The 20,253-nt window shown below is 47.8% G+C and overlaps 1 protein-coding gene across 8 annotated transcripts in view; it reads left to right on the top strand.

Moving 5' to 3' along the window:
• PALM2AKAP2 (PALM2 and AKAP2 fusion) overlaps positions 1–20,253 on the top strand; it is a 1,039,983-nt gene that overhangs the window by 996,466 nt on the left and 23,264 nt on the right. The gene's annotated exons all lie outside the window — the stretch shown is intronic.

The following is a 20,253-nucleotide window of genomic DNA, read 5'->3' as shown; positions in this document are numbered from 1 at the left end:
GTTGCTAGTCGGTTGTGAAAATCCAAGGACTTCAATGATTGAATGCTGTTTATATTCCAAACTAACGGAAGACGGTCTTGACTCTGGGTCTTGACTCTGGGTCTTGACTCTGGGTCTTGACTCTGGGTCTTGACTCTGGGTCTTTCCGTCCTGGTGTTTCACACATGCCTACTGTTCTCCTCTTGGTTTTTCTGGCCTGCGTGCCACAACCATGTTAAGATTCTGAGGCATTCTTGTGCAATTAAACCCGCTAACGTCCATCCCGTCTGCATGTTCTCCCCCACAATGGTTGAGTCGCCGTCACTTGGAGCAGTTTCCAGAACTCCCCCTGCAGTACTGTGAGGTTAGCCTGAATCTCTGTAACCGAAGCATCTGGTGCTTTGCCAACTGCCTCTCCTTCCTGCACCACTTCAATGAAGGACAGCTAGCTCTTATGCAGCCTGTTTATTTCATGGTTGGCACCACTCCAGTACACCGTGCCAAGTACCATTACCATACGGAATTGGCGGATGGTCTTCGAGTAGATGCTGGGATGGTGGATGCAATGCTTGAACTGATTGCAAACCGGATTGGCTGGATTCCAGTGTCTCTTCATTGCCAGTCTCCAGTAACTCAGATTTCACTCGAGCCCCTGGACCTGCTTTCCCACACAGATGGGTTTCCTTATTCTGCATCATTTTCACATTATTACCGAGCAAAGAGATTTGCCAGCAAATTTGCCATCATATGCATGCCAACTCGAGCGAAGCCCCCTTCATTTAAACGGATTATAGAAAGTGTACTTGGTGTCTTATTTGGAGGGGTTTGTAACATTCTGCAGATTGGGGTTGGCGGGAGGTGAGATTTGCTACACTCAGTAATCTATGGCTGCTTATGCTGATCTAAAGCGAGCGCTATTTCCCTGCTGCTTTCAGATCCCTACTGCTTGTGTGCATACTGAGTGCACAAGTGTTCTAGAAGATTGACCATTCACATGTTTGATATTTGAATAGCGACTACTGCCGTTCGTATGGCCTCGAAGCGCTGTGGTGGATGAATGCCCGTCGGAAAACGTGGTCTGAGCAGACATATAAATGACTGGAGCTGTACACAATGCGTGTGAACATTTTTGCCAAATCGATGGCCAGAGATGACCATGTTAAGGGAATTTTTCATGCCGTGCATATTGAAAAGGCCTATTGAAGACTGCTGTGTCAGTGACTGTGACAGCTGGACCACCTTTTTTGTGGAGCTCTGCTGTAGTTTATGGGTTGCAGCGCGAGGGTGATGCAAGAAGCCAGTCAATCCTCTGGGCAGCTGCCTACAGTTTAGGGCTTAGCTGTACTTTATGTGCCTGAAGCCTTCCTCGGTGGCTAACATGCAGTTGATTATATTTACATGCATAAAAGTGAGATAAGACACCGATACCACCAGAGTAAGTCGTCTTGTCCGTACAATCTTTGTAGAGGAGAATATACTGCAAAGGCTTCGGTGTGGTGGAGATGATGCATAGCCATCTACGGAAAATTGATCTTGTTGTGCTATTGGTAATCTCATGGAGTATCCAGTCCTCTAGAGGGACACCACTTTATAATCCCTCTCGATCACCCACCTACCTGAGTCCCCTGGGTATCCGATTCCCTGGGTGGGATAGTTCTGACTGCCTAGTCAATATTCCTAGGCAAGTTAGGAAGGCTGATTGATGGGTTGCGTTGGGGCTGGCGGGGGAGGGGCGCTGAGAGAGGTGGAAGAGGCTGACCAGGGGATTGTTTGTGTTGGGCAAGTGACCCAGATTATGTGTGCAGAGGTGGAAGAGACCGGTTTTGAGTGCTTTCCTGAGGTTGAGGTGGTCCACTATGTGGCGGATGGATACAGGGATAGAGTGCCAAATTGTAGGTGCTTGTGCTGAGGAGGTGCCCCCAGATGAGTTGACTTGGTCACAGAAATTACAAGTAGAAGTACTGAGGTTTCTGTTTGGTCTCTGGCGAGTACATTTTTGCTGCAGTTATTCGGGTCCTCTTGTAGTAGAAGGCTCGATGAGTGATGCACCTTTCCTTGAAGGGTGCTTGCTAACCGGAAGCCACTGGAGTACTCGGAGGGTGGGAGAGTTGTGTTCTCTAGGACCCAAAGCTACGAGGCGTCTTGTGGCAGCATCTTGTTTTCCCAGCTGTGAGTCCAAGTATAGTGTGTTGCCATAGTCTAGTCATGAAAAGGTGATTTCTATACAGGGTCACTGCTATATTTGCAAAGTACGGAAAGGAAAAATGCTCCAAATGGTATGTGGAGGAACTGTTTTTTTTTTTTTTTTTTGCCACTGAGTTGATGTGATGTGACAGTTTGATCTGAGTCCATAATGCAACTGAGATTTTTTTACTGTGTTGGCAAGAGGGCGGGGCCTACAGGTGGGCCAGGGGTGGTATGGGGAAGAGGATGGTTTTACCTGGGTTGAGTAGAAGGTGATGGGCCATCATCCAGTGTTTGATCTCAGAGGCAGGTTGCCAGATTGGGAGAGAGAGGAAGGCTTGTTTGAGATTTTGAAAATGAGTTTGGGGTTGTCTGCATAGTTGTAGCAAGATAAATCATAAGCTTGAACGAGGGTGGGCTCAGGTAGAGATTAAATAGGAGAGGCAGGCACCTTGTGCTACTCTGCGGGGGACTTGTAGGGGTACTAAGGAGAACAGAGGCAATTGAGTGATTGGTGATCTGTTAGAGAGGAAGAAAGATATCCATTTCCGAGAGATACCCCTGATGCCTAGAAGTGTGGATGTAGTCTCTAGGCCAAGATGGAGTGGTCTAGCTGCGGTCGGGCAAGATTAGGGCAGCACATCCATCTGAGCCACTGGGTCTTTTTAGATGGAAACTAAGCAGGATTCTGTTCCTCGTAATGGTCTGAAGCAGTGTCTAGGATCTTGTTGGATTCTGAGAAGAGGCATAGTTGTGAGTAAGTCGCTCAGTCAGCTAGTTTGGCTATAAAGCAGTTAATCTACAGGGGTCTGTAGTTGGACGGGTCTAGGAGGTCTTTTTTAAGAAGGGGCTTGATGACAGAGGTCTTAAATTCTGCTGGGAAGATGCCGGAAGTCAGTGAAGGTTTGATGTATCGTGTGAGATTGCCTGCACAGATGGGTGTCAAGATTGCTCTTAGCAGGGGTCTCCTGGGGAGCCTGATGGACAGCTAAGTGATAGTAGTTTAATTAGGGTGGGGGGCTGGGCGGGTGTAGAGGAGAGTGGAGAAAAGTGGAAGGGCAGGTAGAGGTTTATTTACCAGGGACAAGATGGTTTTGGGGGGTGGGTCAAGATTCTTTGTTGTGGAAGTTGTCTGAGAGAGTGTCAAATGGATTGCTTGTGGCGGTATGAGTTGGAGCATGCAGGGTTAAATTCAGTAATGAGCTTAAACAGTTCCGTAGTTAGGTCTGTGGCTTTGGAGTCAGATTTCTTGGCTCTGAAGCTAGGCTAGTCTGTTTGCTGAAGATGGGTCTGAACACCATGTATGCACAGGGAGTGCTAAGGTTTTCAGTATTTTTTTTGGGATGGAGTGCATCTGGGTGAATGGCATTTTCTGTTTCAGAAGGTCTAATGAGCAAGAGGGAGTTTAGTGCTTCGGAGAGCCAGAAATCGAAGTTGGAGAGGGTGACTTGAGCCAGAGAGAGGGTGGTTTGGGAGGATCTTCCATGTCTGGGGCCACTTTGCTTTCTTTCTAGAGGGGGGGCTTTTAAAGGGAACTTGCGGGGGACACGCCAGAGTATAGGACGAAAGGGTTGGAGGAATGGTCGGACTTAATGAGTGTGCATGGTTGTAAGGTGGCGAGGTGATCGAGGGATCCGAAGATTGTCTCTAGGATGTAACCTGCAGAGTGGGTTGGGGCTGATATTGGCTGTGGTAGCTGAAAAGTTTCCATTTTGTCCAGTAGTGATTGGGTTAAGGGGCATATTAATCCAAATGTTGAAGTCCCCTAATATGGTTAGGTGGGGATTGGTGACCATGATGGCTGCGATGGAGTTATTTGGGGATTCCGTAAAGCTTCTATTGTATCCTGGGGGTTGGTATATCGGCAAGAAGCTGTGCAAATAGGGGTGGGGGTAGAACAGGAATTTGACCAAGAAAGATTCAATCTGGTTTAGGTGGCAGGTTGTCGATTTGTAAGGCAGAGAGAGCGGCTTTGTGGAGGATGGCAATGCGTCCTGCTCTGCTGGTTCCATTTTTGGACAATTCTTGGAAAAGCTGTATGTGCAATCCATAGGATACCTTGGGAAAACCAGGTTTTGGTGATGAGGATGTCTGGGCATTCTGTTAGGTTTGGATGTTATATCATGATGATAGTGCATCTGATGAGGATGTCTGGGCATTCTGTTAGGTTTGGATGTTATATCATGATGATAGTGCATCTGATGAGGATGTCTGGGCATTCTGTTAGGTTTGGATGTTATATCATTATGATAGTGCATCTGAGGCACCTTATTTCTTGTTTGTGGCTGGCAGGATTATGTGCTGGGCGTGGAGGAGGAGGGTCTGCAGAGGGAATGGGTTGGCTCTGGCTGGGGGGGGGGGCGCAAAAGAGCTAGCAGACGTGGTGTTGGCGGATGTGGGGGTAAGGCTAGGGTGGGTGGAGAGGTCAAGAGGTTGATTGGTGATGTGTTTTGGAGAGTTGAGGGGATTAGTAGTTGGGTGGGAGCTTTGTGGGGGGAGGGTGCCTGTGGAGGGAAGGGGTTGGCTCAAGGCAGAGTGGGAAGAGGCAGATGGCCAATGCAGAGTTAGAGGCTCTATGGGGGAGGCTAGGGTTGTAGGAGTGGTCGGGAGGTCAATTGTTAATGTGGCTCAGAGTTGAAGGTGCCTGCGCAGGAAGGGGTGAGTTAGTGTGCAGGTTGCCGGGACCCCGTAGGTTTGGAGAGGGTGAGTCTGTATTGACGGTGGGAGGGTTGGAGGTGGGCAGTCTGTTCTGTTTTGGCGCTCCCATTGGGTGTGGCGTGTCGGGGGACAATCTCCCCTTGCTGTGAGAGGTGGCGTGCTTGCCTTGCAAGCTGTGGGGACTGTTGAGCAGGTTGAGGAGGCAGTTCACTCGGTTTGTAAGTTTGGGCGAATGGGAGAGCGTGTAGATATGCATGTTATGTCTTGGGGGGCGGGGGGCGGGGTTAGGCTCACTAGTAATTCTACGGGAAGTGAGGCATCTAATCATTCTGTTTTTTGATGGTGCTGGGGGTATGCGAGTAAGAGTAGGTGGGTTGGCCGAGTTGGGGGTGGAGGCAAGAATTGCTCTGCTCACAAGATTCTTCTTAATTCCTGGTGGTTCTGATTGGGGTGCTAGTTGGAGGAGGAGGAGGGGGGGGTTGGTTTATGATCCAGTGGACCTGGTGGGTGGGAGAGGGGTGGACTGAGAGCCTACCGGGGGAGGGGTGTGCAGAGTGCGCAGAGGCGGTTCCCACAGACGAGCTGGGGGAGAGCAAAAGGATTTGGGTGTTGACTGGGAAGTAATGGTCTGGGGAGGCTTGAGAGGATTCTGGAAAAGCAGTAAGAGTTGTATTGAGGGGTTTATTCGTGGATGGGAGGCAGGGTGTGCTGTTGGAATAGGGTGGCATGCTCAGGGTGGAAGTTGCGAATGTTATGTGTAGTGCCTGAACCACACAGTGGCAGAATTGAAAGTGGTCAAATGCAAAGCTTAAAAGGTGTGTCGACTTTAAACCTCACAGCAGCAAGCTTCCAATGTGTGAAAACCCCGTAATAGTAGCACAACTCGTAGGTGGTGAAATGCAACCGCAGCAAGATTGAAACGTGGGCAAACGCCTCGACTGGCTCTCTCTTTCTCTCTTTCTCTCTTTCTCTCTCTTTCTCTCTTTCTCTCTTTCACCCCTTCACCCCTTCACCCCCCTCCCCCCGAAAGGCATTGGGGGGGGGGGGGGTGTCTTGCTGTGTGTGGACGGGGCCTTTCTGTGCTTTCAAAGGGCACTGATGTTGCCGAATTGTATTGATTTCGTTTGTCAGAGCCCCCCCCCCACCACACATTTTCAGCAGCATTCCTTTCACTAATGTCTACCCTGATATTCCTTTGACTTTTTAAATGCAACAAAACCTAAAAAACAATGTTGGCTTTCTCTTGCTAAAGACATTTTGTTACTGTAAGCAGTAGACACTAAAACTATTGGGTGCATAACAGCTAGATTCCTCTGCCCACCTGGTGCATCACTCGCTGGTATGGCCTCTTCCAAGCAAAATATGTATGTCTATGATGAAGAACAAAGTATCTGCTTGGAATGCTGCCTTTATTTACTGCTTCTAAAATTAGGACAGTTGCTATGTATATTGCGACACATAACAAACTGCAGATTGACAGCAGGTATGGAGCACAAAAAAAGTGATAGATAATATACACACAACACATTAGTAATAAAATCCGTACACCAGGCTGTTCAGACCACAATGCATTCAAACTGTAAGTATTCCAGATTCCCAGACTGTGCCAACCCCTATGGATGTTCTTTTGCCATGCTTTGCCCTGTGCACCGCTGCTAGGGTCTCCCGGCACACTGCATCTGCAAGAAAACGGCGGGTCATAGCTTAGTGTGGGTAGAGGGGACATGCAAGATGGCGTGCTGACCAGAAGTACCCCGAGCTCTGTGTGCATAGGCGTTTCTAAGGATCCTGTGTCTGTAGCATGCAGACTTTTGTGTCCAGAGGAGTGGTTTGCATGGCTGTTGGTTAGGAGCCTTGCACGTCGCCCCTTTGTCCGCTTTAGTGCAGGGTGGGTAAAGCCCTAAACGGTTCTCCTTCCTTGTAGGGTGATCAACTGTCTCTTCCTGACACTGGTACAGTTTGCTTGGAAGGAACGGGGTGGTGTCTTGGTTGTGGTGAAGGGGGAGGGGACAATAATCCAATCGTATTGGGTGATGAGGCAAGAGACTACACCTGCTGGAGAAGGGCAGTTTTCAAGACTTTTTCAAAAATGGAGTCTGTGAAGTTATCGTGGTTTCTAGAATTCTAAATGTTTCCTTTCCTTTCCACCGAGTGGTGCTCCCCACGACCGTCCCAGTTCGCAACCAACTGCAAGGAAAGGTACATTGGGGTGCACTTGTCATTTTGACATGATCTCTTCAATGCAAATTCAGTGAGCTGCATTTAAGTGACTTTGCTCGCATATTCATTGCTGTGGCTTGTTTTGTGACCACTGTGTACAGTCCGCATGTCCCAGGGTACTGGAATGTTTACACCCCATCCGCCGCAGGTTTAAGTCATAGCGCCTACTATAGTTGCAGCCGCTACAGAGATGGTCTCCTAGTGACTCGATGGAGGCCCGAGTTCTGAGCCCACTCTTTCCCACGTGACCTGATGGTCACAGCATCACAAAATGCGTTTACATCGCGGTGCCTACTTTCACTGATCTGCCAGATGTGGGAGAGTTTAAAAATACATTAAAAGTAGATTTGGCGTGTTTGCCACCATTGCCCGAACGCCTATACTTTGGCACTATAGCCATCTCAGATGATGACTCGTCAGTGCCCTGCACACAAGTCAAAATGCACTTTTCTGTAGTACTTGGCCGCCCGAACCCACCTTCCCACCCACCCAATACATTAGGCATTCCCTGGTCTCTACCCATTTCCCCATCGCGTTATTGGTAACTAAGTGTAGCGAAATGTGGCCATCTCGCACGTTACTTACTAATCGCCAGGCAAGATGTCTTGAGGTCCATCATCATTGCACAGCCATTTGCTCGTCTTATGCGCATTGATTACACAGCGTTCAGCACGTAGAAGCCTGCGATGGCTGTATCCGAGCCTGCCTGTGTAGAAAGAAGCATCCTTTTAAAGTCTGGTGGTGACCTATCTGCTCACCTGTAATAAGAAAACTGCTACATTGGCCATTAGTAACGACTTATTAGAGTGGAGTCTGACATCGCAACCCTGCTGCCAGAATGCAGTGTGAAAGTTGGCTCCATCTGAACGGAATACCTCCTCTTGCTGCTAAAACTAGAGATGACTAGCTTTTCATATCCTTTCCTCTGAACCGGCTCGTATAATGGCCGGTAGTCAATAAGGATGCCTTTCTATTCTCTATAATGCTCCGTTAGCATTTGGGACAGGGGGCAGCAGGAATCGTGCGGCGGGTATTGATGTCTGGAAAGAGACACAAGTCGTGTACAGCGTTTGCAACCCATTACAAGCTGCATATATTGGTGTTGATTGCTACAGTACTGTTTCCACCTGTATCTAATTTTCCACCAGAAGGCGGAAAAGACCAATAATTAGACACAATAATGCCCTCTTTTAATGATGCGATATAGCATATTTTATTAATACACGGTTATTGCATATCACGTAATGATTTCATGGCCCTATCTAAGCCCTCGTCACTTGTCTGCGTGCCTTGCAACTAACTCTACTCTAAAGCCACTCTACAACCAAGTGCAACTCCTGGTACGACTCGCACCTCGTCACCCTCAAACAAAGTGCAGGGTGGCTGAGAGGAAATGGTGTGATTCTGGTACATCCTCTGACAAACTGGCCTGCCACCTGCTCCAAAGGCAATACCGGCTCTATGTCCGCACCAAGAAGAGAGCCCACATCCAAGCCCGTGTCTCTGCGGCATTCAACAACTCGGCCAAACTCTTTAAAATCTGCAAGGAGCTGGCCAATCCTGCTGCAGTCTCTACCTCTTCTGTCCCATCCCAGGCCCTCTGCACGGCCCTGGCTTCTAATTTCACCTCTAAAACTCAGGACATCCTGTCCTCTCTCTCTCGCTCTTCCTCTCCTCCTCCCTCTACTCTCTGCTCTTCCTCTGGCCCCTCTTTGGCCACCCTCCTTCTCTGCCTTCCCCTGTTCTCCCCAGATGAGGTTTTTAGACAAGTCTGATGAAAGTCTCGTCAAAACAGGTTCTCCCTTGTTACTTCTGTTACTTCAAAACCATCAAGGACCATATTGACACCCTGCCTCCTCCTCCTGGCTGACTTCTCCAACCACCCCTTCGCCACTGGAGTCTTACCCCCCCCCCCCCCAGAAGCACTCTCTTGTGCACCCTCTTCTTAAGAAACCCTCAGCCGACTGCTCCTGTCTGGCTAACATTCGCCCAATCTCATCACTACTTTCTTGGGAAAACTCCTGGAAAAACTGGCCATCTCCAGCTTAATCTTCACACTGAATCTGTTGGTTGCCTCCATGACCATCAGCTTCAGAGCTGCCAGAAGCACGGAAACTGCTCTCCTGAACATCTGCAAAGACCTGTTCTCCAACCTCGATTCTAATACCCTGTTGCCTAATCTTACTTGATCGCTCTTCTGCCTTTGACATGGTCAACCATGCCATCCTGCTCAACTGTCTCCATGTTAACCTGGGTATCACCGATCAGGCCCTGGCTTGGCTGACCTTTCCTCTCTGATCGACCCTCCCATGTCCAACTTGGGTCCTTCCTCTCCTCTCTCCCTCTCCCTCTCCCCTCTCCCTGTGGTGTTCCCCAGGGGTCTAACCTCTCTCCCTGGCTGTTCAACCAATACCTGGCACTTCTTGCCCACTGCATTGCCGTTATGACACTCAGCTCATTTTCAGACTCCCTTGCACCACCTCTTCTCCTTCTCTCATCTCTGACTGTCTGTCTGCTATCCAGGAGTGGTGCGCCGCCAACGACCTCTGCCTGAACGCCAGTATGACAGAGATTCTCCTCATCGGCGCACCTGCTCCCTCCTTTCCTGTCACTCCTGTGGCCGGCCTCTCTTGGCCCTCTTCCTGCTCCCACCTGTGAGGCTAAAAACCTCTGGGTCATCTTCGATTCATACTCTCATTCTCTCCTCCCATCTCTGACATCTCTAAGAAGTCACACTACCAGCTGCACCTCCTCAGAGGTATTCTTCTTTTCCTCTCCTTTCCCCAGTAGCTCACTGTCTCCAGAGCTCTGGTTCTCTCTAGGCTGGACTACAACAGCCTCTATCTAAATCTTCCTCCTTCTACTCTCTGCCGTCTGCAACTCATCCAAAACAGGACTGCAAGACTTGTCCTTGGCCTCCAGCCCAGGGATCGTATTTCTCCAGGACTGAAATCTCTGCACTGGCTCCCAGTGGCTGTGAGGATGAAGTTCAAAACCCTCTGCATTGTCCACAAGGCCTTCTGGAGCCTCAATACCTTCAACTCTCTTCATAAATATCTTCCTTCTAGAGCCCTTCGCTCCTCCGCTTCCAACTCCCTCACGATCAGTCCCTTCTCCAAGCAAGAAGTTGGTGGTAGATCTCTTTCCTCAGCTGGGGTGTCTCTCTTGAACAGCCTCCCTGTCTCTCTGAAACTTGAGGAGAACCATCTCTGGTTCCGCAAGCACCTCAAGACCGTCCTCTTGGCTTCTGCTTTCTCTCCCCTGCTGATCTCCTGGTTGAAATTGAAAATGCACTGGTCACCTGGCTGCTCTCTAATCTCGGGCCCAGGTCCCCTCCCCGCCAGTTGCACTCCTGCACGCACTGCCCCTCTGGCAACCCTTGCACTCGTGGTCTGTTTCTGTATCCCTACAGTCCCCTACCAGCACTTGACACTTGATGTCTGCTCATATTGTCCTTGCCACCAGCTGGCCTCATTTGTTAATTTATTTGAATGTATTTATTTGTTTGTCTGTATGATCCCGTGTACTGCACTGCCCCCTCCCCTGCACTTGCGCGATCTCCATGTCCCCTTGTCCTGGTAAGATCGTTGACTCTTTCCTTTGTTCCCACTCCCTTGCCGCGTCGCGCCTAGAAACACTTGTGTGTAGGCGTGTTATAAATGCTGTATCATTTCTATCCCATACACCTCACTAGTCTGCAAGTGTGCTCTGGAATGATGGTAATGACAAAAGCAACAGCTTCGGGCTCCAACATGGACTTGGTGTATGATGGGGACCGATGGTTTAATTCAGTCCGCTGCCCCACTCCACGGAGAGTTGAAGAACTGAGGGACGCGCCCTAGAAGTGTGTCGCTGTGTCCTGGTCACTCATCTTTTGGCAACTCTGCCGGACTTTGCTGCCATGAGTGGCAAACGCCACCGGTGCTCGCGGATCCCCAGGGAACAGACTGGATAAGACTAGCAGCCATTATTTAGTTTTCATCTTCTAGTAGAGCGGTGTATCCAGAGAAGGAATGATAAAAAACCAGGACCCATGGGATATATGCCAAGGCTCATTTCAAACGGTTTTTTTTTTTGGGAGGGGGGGCGCAGAATCTAGGGGGGGGCGCTTTCCCTACAGCTGGGGGGAAATTGAGGCAACTGTGAAGTGGAGACCAAGACATGCTCGGAGTGGGTTAACGTCTGCAGCCCGCCGGGAGCTTAAACCCTAAATGACTGCTGAAAAGCTATTCGTCACTCTTTAGCAAGGGGCTAATGTAGAAACGCAGGAGTGAACGCAAGGGCAGCACGGCGATGAGAACCTTGCAGAATGTTCCAGGAGGACCAGAGAGGTGACCCGGGATGGGCCAGTAAAAGCAGTCCGTGACGTGCGCATATCCAATGTCCTGAATTAAAGAATTACGTTCCCGTGCCAAGATTGCAAACACGGGGGGCGGGGGAGTTGAGGCTGGAGCACCTGCAGTTGGAAGGGCCCGGACATCGTTACTGCAATACACACCTGCGTTTGCGCTTGTTGTTTTTTTGCTGATGGCGACATCCTCTGGAATTTTAGATTGGGGAAACGCAGCAGTGTACGAGTGTGAAGTGTGCCGACTGCTGCTCCATTATGGGGCTGCTACTAGCAGCAGCCAGCGTGATGTTCGTCAGCACTCCGATCCCATTTCTCAGACGCCGGAGATGCCTGGAAGAAATCGATGGGGCCTTGCCGCTGGTCTTTTCCAAGTGACTTGTGCAGAAAATCCATATTTTAAAGTGACTGGATTGGCCGCAACAGGAGGGACGCCATATAAACACCCTTCATGCTGAGTGCTCTAAGCTCGGTTTTTCCATCAATGTAATATTTCTTTTGTCATTGATCGGACTGCCATCTAGTGGCTCATATGGTAAGTGCAGGAGCTGCTGTGTTGAAGCTCCGCATACGGCTGCGGCGCACACACTCGTTGCTTTTGTATGGGGCGGGCCTTTTCAGTGATGGAATTATGTGTTTATACATCAAATCGGCCTCCCTGTCGTTAAACTCTAGCAGCCACGCCCATATGCTATTTCTTATTTTAAACTGATTTAGTTTTCACAGGACATTATTTTATGTAGTGTTTGCTTGATCGGCACTTCTTAGGGTGCCCAGCCGTCTGGTTTTGCCAGCACTGTCCCGGAATTTGGAGCTCTTCCCCCTTTTGTCAAGATGGTTTCCATTGGAAACTGCAGTCGTCCCGGTTTTTGGTAGTAGGTTTTCATAGCTGGCAGGCACAGCTTGCACAATCGCACACAGAAGAAATGCTGCATTTTACATGCGAGTTCATTTGAACAGTAACACTTAAACCTCCTTCTCCTCCTCCAACTACTGCTACTTAAGTGTAGTGCCTTGACAACCACTTTAAGAGTTAGTCCTAATTTTATGATAATTGCCCTGTCCCGTTTTTTTTTACTTTTTAAATCTGGTCACCCTAGCAAGTAAAATACCATTTTCAAAGCGCCCACATTGGGGTCGGGGTTAGAGGGGGAGTGAAATACATTACATAATACAATAATTAAAAAGAGCAGTGGAGGGAACAGAAGGAAGGACGCGCCTACTACGCCTTGTGAGTATTTAGAACGCGGTGCTAGGGAGTCCGGGCTCATGGATGAGCCACAGATGAAGTGCTTGGATTGTCATACATAGGAGTGTGTTTGATCCTCCAGGGCAAAGGGTGTGCCAAGGCAAATGCTGAGGGAAGACAGCTGCTGGGCCGATTGGGTGTGCGAGGTCGGGGGCCCCGAGGATGCAGAAGGCCCCCGGTCACCAATCGCAGCAACTAGGATTAGCAGAGAGAAGGGAAGGAGGAGGTGAAGAGGAAGGCATTAAAGTCCTGCTCAAGTCGCAGAGGCAGTGGGAGGCTGTTCATAGGAGGGAGCCGGCTAAGGAAAGCAATCGACCACCTACCCTCTGTTTAGCAAAACGTTTTACACAGAAAGAGTTGGTGCCGGAGGAACAAAGTGGTCCAGAGGGAGAGTATTTAGTAAAATAAAGTTGAAGATGGTGTGGTCCACGGGCCGACACAGCCTTGTGGATAATGCAGAGAGATTTGAATTTAATCCGTGCAGCAACTGGGAGACTTTTTGGGGCAGGAGAGATGCGGTCCCTGGGCTTATGGGCAAGGATAAGTCTCGCTGTCCTGTTCTGGATTAGCTGGAGGGGTTGCTTAGTGGAGGAGGGTAGATACAGGAGGAGTCTATTGCAATATTCCAACCTAGACAGAACCAGGTCTCGGGTAACATTGAGCTTCTGGGGGAAAGTGACAAAAGGGAACATTCCTTTGAGAAGGAAGAGCTGAAAGTGGGACCTTGTCAATGCCCTGAGTGTGAAGGAGAGGTTTCTGGTTTCAGAAGATGGAGCAGGGGGAGAACCCAAGGAGGAAGGCCAGAGTGAAGGGAATGAGGGAGCGGGGGTCCTGATGGGAAGGATCTCAGGTTTTACAGGTGTTGAGGCAGAGATCGTCGGAGGTGCACCAGGACTGGATGGCAGTTAGCAGTCAGGGATGATGTCGGGTGCACGAGGGTCAGCAGGAAGTTTGAAAAAGAGCTGTATGTCATCTGCATGACACTGGAAGTTGGAGAGAAGGAGGAGATGAGGCGTGCAAGCAGAGCAAGGTAAATGTTAGAGCCACGGGGAGAGGATAAAACCTTGGGGGACACCAGAGGTGGAGAAGGAAGTCTGACAGGAGAAGGTGCCCAAGATGACTTGGGAAGAACTATCAGTAAGGAAGGACGTCAGCCAGTCCAGTGCCCGTTCCGAGATACCAAGGGTATTGTGGAGCCTTGTTGTGAGCATGGAATGGTTGACTGTGTCAAAGGCAGAGGAGAGGTCAAAGGATGAGAACAGCAGCAGAGTTGGAGTCCAGAGATGCGAGCAGTCCTTCACAAGTGTTCAGATGAGCAGTTATTTGGTCCCTCGCTTTCTTATGTGCCACCATTCTAAATGCACCCATAACATAATCGCACTCCCATTCGGATTACGAATTCTCAAGCACACGTAATTTAAGGAAGTTACTTTTTTAGCACACCGTATCCTGACTTGCGTTCCTCTGCCCATTTCTATAGTGTAACATTCTCAGCAATAACCAGTCTTCAGCAATGGTGATGATGGAGACCTAAAAATGTGCAGTGCTTTTCTGTTTCATTTGAGTAAAGGCATGGAACCAGGCTAATCACGCGGTTGGGTGTCCAATGTTGGCTTTAATGTAGCGTAAACAAAAATGCTATCTGCAGCATGGCACTGCCTGAGGTTTGGGGAAAACACTTGATGGCAAATATTGGAGGCTTCCATATTTGAGGTGGAATTTCTCCCACACAATTTAGTAATCTCCTTGGGTGCCACCCAGTTAGGCGCGCTTTCCAACTTTTATCATGTGCTTTTTGATTAAGGGTACCTGCGTACTAGTGTTTGTAAAAGAGAGCTCAACATAGCAAGACCAGAGTTCCAATCCCAACTTCAGTACTTTGTGATCCCACGCAAACTTGGTCTCCCTGCATCTGGGTCTCTATCTTTTATGGTCTAGCCCACTATCGTCGAATTAGTTTCACAAACATTTTTATTTTGGCTGACCTTTCCCCCTCACATTGTTGCCACAAAAATACAGGTTGTAAGTGGGGGTAGGGTAGTAAGGGGCAGGTGTGCAGGGGGGAGGCGTTGTGGTAACATCCCTCCTGCCTTTTTGTGGAATAAAAGTGAAAATCAACCAAAATAATTGGTGAAACTATAGGTCGGTGAAAATAAACGTTCATAGAATCTTTCAGAGATCTGAGCGATTTGAAATAAGCGAAGCTGCAGAGTTGACCTTGGTATGACCAGGTAATATTAATATCACTATTGGTCCTAGATTTGTTTACAGCGTGGCTTCCTTCTATTTTTTTTTGTTTTTTAAAAGCATGCATCAACTTGTAGAACAACCTTGAAATCAATTGCCAGCATATCATTGCTCAGATTAACGGCACCGTTTTTTTTGTGTGCTTACAACATATGGTGGTTTGTTAGCATCCACAGGGACAACATGTATCTAAAAATTCCTAAATACACAAACTGAAAACATATGGTCACCCATTGTCTTTCACAAGGAAAACTGTTTTCTCAATGAGCCAGCCTGTAGCTATCCCAGAAGTATTTCCTATGGGCATTCACCAGGGTAACTCAATTGGCTATTTCCTACAGCAGTGTCTCCCTGCCTTCAGAAGCTAAGTGTTTTTAAATGGATCAATTTTACATATTAAGGTAGATCTCTTGCATTGAATTGCCCTCTCCATCGCGCCCCCGGCCCCTCACTTGAAGTAGTTTTCCGTGCCAGTTAGGGACAATGTAAGCTTTACATTTCTCTACGGAGTTCAATGGACTTCCCCAAGCAACTGTATAGCTTATTTCAAAAGAAAAAGGCAAGAGACCAAGAGTGATTCTACAAGAAATGTGTGTGTGGCTGAGCTACTTATGAAAGATTTACAGTTCAATATCCGGTGCATGTTTTAATACACGCGGGAGCGGGGGAGTGGGGGTCACGGGCTCCATCATGTTTTGCTGATGGAACTTGCACCATAGCTAGGTCCTTGAAAACTTTTCTACCACCTTCGTTCCCCCCTCATACAGATTTCAACTTTTGTAAGTTGAAGAATTGTGAGGGTGTCCCTGGAATGCCCCTCTTGACCCCCATGAGCATGATGGACCAAAGAGTCAAAAAACCCACAAAGCAACTCACTATCAGACAGCCCACAGAAGGGCCAGTGACATCCACGTATGCAGAAAGATATTCTCTTAGCCATTCAAACCTTGTCCAATCAATGTCTTTATGGATACAAGTGCTTCAACATTGGACATGGATCCAAATGCCTCAATGGATGAGGTTGACTAATGCAGAGAAACCAATGTGCTGATGTCGCTAGTGACACCTCACCATAGTAAGGTTAGTCGCAAAGTACACTCGCAGCCATGCACAACGTTACACAAACACACATGTGAACACACAAAGAACATGCATACAGTTCTGTAGATAGAGGACAGATACATATACATACTGTCAAAAGCTTTTATTATTTTTCTCAATAGCCAAGTTCAGAAACTCTGAATGCAAGGCAACAGAGCAATGCAGAGCAAGCTTGCAGATACTTATGGCAACTAACCCTAGGGAACTAAAGGACCAAACACAAATAACCTATGGAATACACAGCATGCTTTATATGCACGTAGAAATCCTAGTAGAAGTATGAGGATTACACAGAGGCCACGAGCCTCAGGACAAGAGACCAGAGAAAGCAAAACCGGATGCACAGGACAGCCGGCCAGGGCTTGCAGCCAAGGTCAGAGACGAACAACACATTCCAAACCTAAAATGACAAGTGGCATCTGCAGAAAAACTGAATAAATACTCGCAGACCAGAAGAGAGGTCCTCAACCACATGATGCAGGCGAGCTAGACAATGGTTATTCACCCACAGTGGGAAGACTAACAGTTCTCGGCAACACAGTCCTAAAGTGAAACATGAACAAGTTTACATTGCAACATGGAGAGCACTCCCAGAGGCAAAAGTGGTACTACTAACAGATACAATGGGACCACAGTGTGCAGCTCTTCAAGGAGATGCGAATGACTGAGTGCTGAGAACAGAGCTGGGTCCCAGGCCTGGGGAGACCTGTCCGGCCAATCTGGGAACAGAAGTCCAGGGGTGGATGGCAGAGGGGAAGGGACAATGGTAATCCTGGGACCCTGCAACAATGTAATAGTTTCTTTGGGAAGGGGCAGGCGAGCCACCTGACATGCATGGGCCAATAAGCTAGGATCTATAGGGGTTAGCCATAAGGGATACCACTCCGATCACCCAACCAAAGAGTGATGGGTTTTTCGGCGAGGGGCCCATCTTGTGATGCCAGAGGACAACAAAGTGGCCCGACACAGGCTTGGGAGTGTGATTCTGGGAATGCTTGAATGTCCTGTATGATCCCTGTCTGATTTTGTAATCAATGACAGTTCTAACTTGCCCTTGGCTGAGTCCTCCGGCTGTTACTGGAGCAGGGGTGTTGGGCCCTGGGAGCTGGACAGGTACACTTGTAGTAACCCCCAGACCTCTGACATACCTAAGCCAATGCTTTGTACACAAGTAGCAAACATTTCACCAAAATGTTAAAGGCAGAAGCGATCTCCAATAAAAAGGTTTATTTTTTTTATTTTTTTGGGGGGTGTTGTGAAATCTAACTTTACTATAAATTATGTTTTAATAACTCGGTTGACGTGGACTCGCCACGAACTATGGGAAAGGTACCATAAGTGCATTTATTTTGAAAGCGCTCATCCAGATCTTAGTTTCCTCTGCCTGGAAGCACTGTATGCAAGTGCAGCACAGCTGGGCTAGGGCACACGTAACTGCCCACTGTAGCCCTGGGGATTTGATCAACTCATGGTTGTCTTTTACTAGATTTATTTTGTGCAAGATTTTGAGCATCCTAGAGCGGTTGTGAATCACGGGTGCTGGGAACTGCTGCAGCTCGGCCTAAAAGCGCACATTCTCTCCTTCTGGAGACTGTCAATTCCACGTACTCACCAGCCTACCCTGGATCCACTTCTCTGGAATGGAGGGATTCCAATGTCAAAAGGGAGTACTAAGCTATGCTACTTGGCATTTGTAAATCACTAGTTTGACATTGGTATGGCCTTCTAATGCTGTGCCAGTTCTGTGTGCACCACTGCCCAATTCTGGGTTTCCTAGTTTTCCGCTTTTTTTCATAAACAGCAATGATGCATTCAATACACTTTGGCTCTTCAGAGACGGCTTTTGTATAACATTATATGGAATAGGTAATGCTGTATCCTTATGAAGGTCTAACGCTTACCAGTACTTGACTGCTTCATAATGCTGCAGGTAACGTTGTGCTGGATCAGAGCAGTCTTGCTAGTACTGGCTGTCAAAGTATTGTTCCGTACCCGATGTGAGGGCACATGGCAGTGAGTGTTAAGATGTTCGTGCAATGGCACACACAACAACCAAAGTCTGGGCATGCCCTTTTGCCCTTGGCAAGCCTTAAGGAAAAGGTTTGATAAATGCCTACTTTTACTGTGGGTAAAACTAGAATTTGTTGTCAGTTAAACTGGAATCTGGTTGGGTAAACAAAGTAATGGCTAATTTGCCATAGCACCAAGCCTCTTCATAGGATACCATTCAAACATAGGTGTCTTAAATGCGCTTTAAACTTTATTGCCCCTCCTGGGACACCCTATTCCAAAAATGAGTTCCAACAGGTGGCCAACATAAAATCCAATGACTATTCTTGTCCTCAGCCTCTCATCTACCCTAAGCTAAAGAGAAGAGTGGTCAAAAAAGGTTGACAAGTTTGCCCCTAATCCATCAGTACAAACACAATTGTTCTGTGGAAAACTCCCCTCCTGGTCTTCCTGCTCTCACACTATGCTCTTTCCCTTTTGTGGATTGCAGCTCTCCTCCACTCTTTGGGCTCCTCGAACTCCCCTCCTAGGAAACTATTACTACTTTGGCATTCCTTGGGCATACTTCACCTTTCTCCGGTTCACCACCTCTTTCCACGGCCCACTTTCTGGAACTCTTCAACCTTTCACCCCACCAATCTGGGTCACTGTCAGAGACAATATTGTAGCTTTCTGCTCCTCCATCTTCACCCCACACCACTTCACCCTCTTCCCCCCTCTGGTTTGCTGGTGGAAACTTAAAACACTGTGGCATTTCGGTTCCCTTGGGTTTCTTCAATTTTTGTTGCAGTTTATCATGTGGTCACACAACTCGGGGTTCCTTTCCCCCAATGAATGTGGCACACAATAGAGCACTATTAGTTTGTTCACTTTGGTAAGGCCGCAACCCGACTCGCACCCAACATCAACAAATACCCGGTGCCACAATGGACTAGGAACCAGGTTGGTGTGTAGTAAGAATTTCGCTTTCATTTATTTAAACCAAATTTGACAAACAGACTAACATCAGCCACCAATGCTGTGGCAACACAAGAACAAAATAATTTCCATAATGGCACCAACATAGAGATAATACTGCGATATTCAGTCACAATTTCCTGCAGCTTTCTTTTCAAATCGCCCACCAATACAGAACAAGAACAATTCAAGAGACATTGATTGCTGATTTCACCCCCCACTGCCCGCCCTCCAAACATCAATTAGACTTGGCCCCTCTGAACTGAAGTCCAGTGGCAGAGAGTGGGAACACAATAGGGAAAATCGTTTTGGGATTCAGATAAAATGCACTTTTTGGAAAAAAGGGATTCAAGGGGCAAAATATATATATTTGTGTGCTTATTACCACAAATGCAATATGAGGGAAAGAAAAGCAATGTGACCATTTGTTTTGCCACACCTAAAAAGAGCAGGCAGGGCTTTGTGGTTTGGGTCAGAGCACAATGGGAGCAAAGGGGCAATTTCCTTTTGCACCCTGCACACTGACAGGGAAACAAGGTTTTGGGATTAATTCTTTTGGCTAATATTTGTCGTTATTGTGATTTTTTTAATTTTTATTATAGGGGAATTAATTGATTTACTTAAATATGTTAAAGATCTACAGACACACAGGGTATTTTGCTTTGGGGAAATGACTAGAACAATACTTGGAAAAATGCATGGCCTATACAATCTATGGCTTTGGGGATAGTTTTACTTATGGGAGAGGCCTTTTCATGAGCATCGGGGAACAGCAGGGCACCTCTGTCACAGCAAGAGTGTCTGGCCAGAATAGTCCCCTCTGGCTCCTACAAGGGGTCCCAGTCAGCTTTAATGTCTCCTGGTACCTCTCTCCAATGCAAGATTTGGGGCCTCTGCTTGGATGTTTCTCGCAAGAGTTCAGCAGCAGGTTACCTGCCAGAATGAGTGGAAAAAGCCAAGCTCTGATGCAAACTGGTTTACTTCTAGGAAAATACATGATTCCTGCGAAAGGGAATGGATGGTTTCTCTACTCACCTCCCACTTGTGTGCTAATAGGACAAGGAGATGAGGGGTGGGAGTTGGGAAAGCTGTGGGAGGAGAAAGCTTTGTCATCCCAGACAGACATGTGGCTTGGCCTGTTTAGACTCTGAAAATCTATCAACATGGCAATTAGCCTCATTTTTCAAATCTTTACATGTATGGATATATTTTTAAGAACTAGATTTTAAGGCAAATCAGATGATGCTATTCTGAAGTCGGCACGCCCCTCCTATGCAGATATGTTTTTTCTTGATTTACT

Source organism: Ambystoma mexicanum, chromosome 6q, assembly GCF_040938575.1.
Source record: "Ambystoma mexicanum isolate Mex_15411 chromosome 6q, UKY_AmexF1_1, whole genome shotgun sequence".
NCBI lineage: Eukaryota > Metazoa > Chordata > Amphibia > Caudata > Ambystomatidae > Ambystoma > Ambystoma mexicanum.
This window is presented reverse-complemented; position numbering and strand designations above follow the sequence as displayed.